Raw genomic sequence first — 5,783 nt, forward strand, 5'->3', positions numbered from 1 at the left:
TCACAAGTAAGGAGCCTTGCAACCAAATAGTGCCCACATGTTTAGTTTCGTTGATTTTAAACAGGAGTGAAGGGTGTGGGTGAAGTAAGTGCCGCTAGGAGGAGGAGGAGGAGATTAGTGTTTAACGTCCCGTCGACGACGAGGTCATTAGAGACGGAGCGCAAGCTCGGGTGAGGGAAGGATGGGGAAGGAAATCGGCCGTGCCCTTTCAAAGGAACCATCCCGGCATTTGCCTGAAGCGATTTAGGGAAATCACGGAAAACCTAAATCAGGATGGCCGGAGACGGGATTGAACCGTCGTCCTCCCGAATGCGAGTCCAGTGTGCTAACCACTGCACCACCTCGCTCGGTGTGCCGCTAGGGAGAAGAATTGTGCAGAAGAGGCATGTTCTGTAACAAGAGTCCACGTCCAGTGTGGACAGTTCACTTTCTTTTCTGAGAAGGAGTCGTAGTTAGCACTCGCCACGCACTGAAAATTACTTCATAATATTAAAAAAAGAAGGTTGTAAGAAAGAAATAATACCAGTTGTATCACTGACTAATATATCGTGACTTAAATTGACCTTCAGCTGTTTTAAAAATGGAAGCATTCAAAGAAAATCCTTTTTCATTCTAAACTTTTGTAGGGTACTGATGTGGTTGATCGTGGAAGGAGGGGTAGTAGCTGTTGCACTCAGCGGTAATGATTTCAGAAAATAAGGGAACCACTGGTGTACACAAATGTATAAAGCAAGTATTGGTACTGCCGTAATTCCTTTACATCATGGGTGTCCAACTCGCGTACCGCGGGCGACATCCAGCCAAACCAAGTAGTGTGGTGCAAGAACTGAGAATATTATGATAAAAAGTGAATATGTTCAATCTGAAACTCCAGCCACAATCAGTCTATCCCGTTGTTTTTTTTCTTCCTTAGCGGTTGTTAGCGTTAAGTACATTCTGTGCTGCCCGAAAGTTCTAGCCCAGGTAAGCTAAAAGGTTTGAAGCCCCTGCTGGTAGCGTTCTCGCTTCCCACGCCCGGGTTCCCGGGTTCGATTCCCGGCGGGGTCAGGGATTTTCTCTGCCTCGTGATGACTGGGTGTTGTGTGCTGTCCTTAGGTTAGTTAGGTTTAAGTAGTTCTAAGTTCTAGGGGACTGATGACCATAGATGTTAAGTCCCATAGTGCTCAGAGCCAGCCAAGCCCCTGCTTTACAGCGTCAGAATTATGGGATGCAGTACTGGCTGACAGAATGATGCCTGGCTGCGAGATGCAGACGTCTGAAAAGTAGTGCTAGGTAGTATGGCCACTGCTAATCTCTGTCAACGATGGTAGGCTAAGTAACTAACTGTTACACCAGGTGATCGGGCTTGATCAGTGCTGAATTCCTAACAAAAACTGTGGGTGGAGTCACCAAATGAAGATCCTACATATGGAGTTCCAGTCAGACTACTGCACATGTAGATTAGCTGTCTTGCCTGTGGGTTTTCAAAAATGATCAAATGTGTGTGAAATCTTATGGGACTTAAGTCCTAAGGTCATGAGTCCCTAAGCTTACACACTACTTAACCTAAATTATCGTAAGGACAAACACACACACACCCATGCCCGAGGGAGGACTCGAACCTCCGCCGGGACCAGCCGCACAGTCCATGACTGCAGCGGCCCAGACCGCTCGGCTAAACCCGCGCGGCCTGTGGGTTTTGATCCAAACTTTGATGTAATCCTCGGGGTTCCAGAGATGTAGCGGAGGCCACACAATTGAAATAAACTTTAAGGATGGCAACCGGATAGCGAATTCCGCAGTGTTGTCATAACTAAGTTCATTCAGCTGAAGCGCCTTTCACAGTCCGATGTGCTCACAGAGAGCGTAACAGCACACACAAAAACTGGTTTCAGATTTTCAGGAATGTTCTCTCCACTATTGTCTATATAATCTCTGAAACCTTCTCTTACATTTAGATAAGAAAGACGAAAATGAACAAACATTTTTCTTTGATTTTCTTCCCGTTTTAACCATGAGCTCACAATGTCACATGACCATATTTTTACTGTCAAAAATATCGATCTCTTACATGAAGTACTTGAATAATGAACACAAAACCAGCAGGTGTATTTAAATCTAGCGTCGTTTATTCTTTTTAAAAATTGGTCTCATGTTTTAAAAAGAGTAAACGACGCTGATTTTGTAATCATTATTCAAATACTGTGTGTCCGGCTGCAGTCCCACTTGATGGGTTACCAGAGACTCTTTTATGAAGTATTTGAATTCTTTGCCTCAAATTGTCGCTAAGGCTCTGACAGAACTGTTTCCTATTAACTTGTGTGTCATTCTGTTTGATTCTCTTCTGGGCACCACTGAAACGTCTTTGAAGCACCCTTCAGAAATCGCTTTCTCTGCTTCCTTCATGAAAGCCCTTGGCTTTTCCTTCATTTGATCAATGGCTCTTATTGACCTCGTAATTACCCTAGATGACTGACTATTTGAGGTACTGTGAGAGGATACTACTCTCTTCGAGAACATCAGAAAACAATCTAATGTTGTTCACGAACCTAGGGCTTGATATTTTCTGCAGTCCCCTTACAAATGATTTTCTAGTCATGTGATTCGAACATTGATTGAAATGAGAATTCAGAGCCTGGTAGGACTTCCATACTGCTAGCACTACTCTAAAGCTTGAGGCCACCTAACACACTGAGAATACTTTCTATATCTTCTTACGTTCTGCACATAACTCTTGTGCAATAGCTTACAGTTCACGCTGATTCTTTGGACAGCGCTTATACAGTGCATACAGCTTGTTAAAAAAACGATACTATAATTTACACCAGGAACCTCTTCGATTGTATCAACAACCCCTAATTCAATTAGGTGGCACAAAAAACGCCATTTGAATAATTTGTTGTACTTAATCTTAAGTTTTTTTCTAAAACACCTGAATACCTACCTATCATTACACTAGAACAGTCATTGCAAGCTCCAATCAAACATTCAAATAACTTGAAGAAAAACAATACTTCGAGAGACAATTTAGAAGTTCTGCTTCTATTGTTTCTTAGAATGAAAGCTTTCAAGACCGGATGACATAGCTGCTGGTACACCTTTCGGGATGTGAGGTCGTGGTCCAAGAAACTCTTCAGTTCCTGACGTTTTTAGACATTGCCTTACATCGAGTCAGTTCCAGTGGGGCGATGAATTTTATAGCAACTTGACGGTATAGCAATGGGTAGCCCATCAGGTCCTGCGATCGTTAATTTCTATATGGAGAAATTCGAACAATCGGCTCTGGACAAAGCAAATAAGAAACCATCTCGCTGATATCGGTTTTTAGATGACACATTTGTGGTTTGGCCCCATGGTAGAAAGGCTTTGGACAAATCCTTTGATCATCTAAACAAAATTAATCCAAAAATCCAGTTCACCATGGAAATGAAAAATGATAATTCTGTATCTTTCTTGGATGTTTTAGTTATAAGACGATCCGATGGAAATTTGGAACACAAAGTTTTTCGGAAAGTAACACATACTGACATATATTTGCATAAAAATTCCAATCACCATCCACAACAAAAGAGAGGTGTCATTAAAAGTCTTGTCGATATAGCCGAGAGGATATGCACATCGGAACACCTGGACGCTGAAAAAAGAAAACCTTTGAAGCAGGCCTTCGAGAAAAATGGCTACTCAGGGAAAGAGGTCAAGAGAATTTGCGCCCAAGGAACAGAAGATCGAAGGACAAGGATGAACAACAACGACCGAAAAATACAGTTTCTCTCCCTTTTATTAAACAGATCAGAACGGTAATATTTTACAGAAACATGACATCAGACCGGTCTTTAGACAAAAAAAAAAAAAAAAAAAAAATAACAAGTCAAGTACTCCGATCTGTGAAGGATAAACGACCTCCTCTGTCGACATGTAGTGTATACAAAATTCTGTGTACGTGTGGTAAAGTTTATATTGCAACTACCAAGAGAAGCGTAAATACACGGCTAAAAGAGCACAAAAGGAAAAATAGAGAAATCAGCTGTAGTAGATTCTTCAGTCAGGAAACCACGAAGTGAAGCTTTCTGAAACAGAAATTTAATCTACAACGTCAAATTTTCCACGACTATGTAGAGAAGCCACTGAAATTAATAAGCATCAGAATAATTTTAATAGAAAAGAGGAGGCAATGAAACTTAGCGACATGTGGACAGTAGCTATGAAGAGTCTCTATACAAAATTATCTATGACGACAATCGATAGTTTAGTTTTATCTTTGACAAGGATTATGTCTGCTCGTCACGTGTTACTTCGACCACGCCCCCTTTCCTACAATATGTATGTCACTCTCGGACGTCCGACCACTCAGTCGGCCAGACTCAGCGGAGGAGCGCCTCTGAAGATGTCCTGCGCAGTCCTGGACGAAACGTGAGGACGGAAGAGTTTCCTGGACCACGACCTCACATCCCGAAAGGTGTACCAGCATCTACTGTTTCTGCATCTGTTCTTTTAAATTCAATGGTCCGCAGATCGTGGTCGTGCGGTAGCGTTCTCGCTTCCCGCGCACGGGTTCCCGGGTTCGATTCCCGGCGGGGTCAGGGATTTTCTCTGCCTCGTGATGACTGGGTGTTGTGTGATGTCCTTAGGTTAGCTAGGTTTAAGTAGTTCTAAGTTCTAGGGGACTGATGACCATAGATGTTAAGTCCCATAGTGCTCAGAGCCATTTGAACCATTTTTTTTAAATTCAGTAATATCCAAGAAGGCGGTATTTACACAACCATCACTGATTTCAGACCTTAAATACACTATTAAAACTGATTGTGAAGCAACAGATGTAGACTTGTCAATGAGTACAAGGACCTTGAAATTCTTCGATATTATGGTCGAAGAGAGCTGCTTCTTCATAGTATCCGCAATGCAGTCTGTTTCGTCGGCACAGCTGAGTTTACTAGCAGTATTTTGCCCACGTGGAGACCATTTTGAAATTACAAATCCACAAGCTTCTGACTGTCTAAATATGGTTTGTTATTTTTTGCTATAAAATATGCCGTGGAAAACATTTTCTTTGTACTTTCAAAAATATCTCTCTGCAGTTCAACTACAAAGTTTTCTAGAACACTGTCTTGTCTTTCTTTTCATCTTCTGCATGCAGTTAAATGGGCTTCGGAATTCCGGTATTTATTTATTTTATTGTTCCACAAACTGGATCCTCCAACATACCACATCATTCTTTACAAATGTACACTCCCTATGAGTTACTCACTCAAATATTCTGCACATAATTACACACTGAGCAACCCAACTTGCCTTCCCCACACACTAACCACTCATATTCCGTCTTAAATTCTCTCCATGTACTGTCGTTAAAACAAACGGTATATCGTTTTGGGAATCCACATAATAAGGAATTAGTTCACCTGATTGGCTTTTATCTTCAACAATACTGGCTCCGGTGCTACTATTCGTATGTGATGTATATTGGCCACCATCAGCTTCACGTTTTTTCGAACGTCACGGAAACCCCTCAACTAGATTTACTGAAACAATCTACTATACTGCGTGTCATACTGAAAAATTACACCTATCAGTTACGCATAAAGTTTTTGTACTTCACCTTAAAACGGCAAAGTAGTACACAAACCGTAGGAGTAAGCAGAGATGTTCACTGCAAGGTCTATAACTTCACTCAAAAGAAAACTGAACATTACCTGTGCCGGCTGAGCAATGGTTAACGACTAATGCTGTTAACAATCGGATTGTAAACGCACAAACGGAAGGGACGACAGTTAGTCGAAATAATAACTAGGTCTACCATAATAATG

At 41.7% G+C, this 5,783-nt stretch overlaps 1 non-coding gene across 1 annotated transcript; it reads right to left on the reverse strand.

Annotated features, from left to right (window-relative positions):
* Window positions 1-274: 274 nt before the first annotated feature.
* Trnaa-cgc lies at window positions 275-347 on the reverse strand. Its single transcript has one exon. It is a non-coding gene; the product is annotated as a tRNA-Ala (tRNA).
* Window positions 348-5,783: the final 5,436 nt, after the last annotated feature.

The sequence above is a fragment of the Schistocerca piceifrons genome, chromosome 4, assembly GCF_021461385.2.
Source record: "Schistocerca piceifrons isolate TAMUIC-IGC-003096 chromosome 4, iqSchPice1.1, whole genome shotgun sequence".
NCBI classification, from domain to species: Eukaryota; Metazoa; Arthropoda; class Insecta; order Orthoptera; family Acrididae; genus Schistocerca; species Schistocerca piceifrons.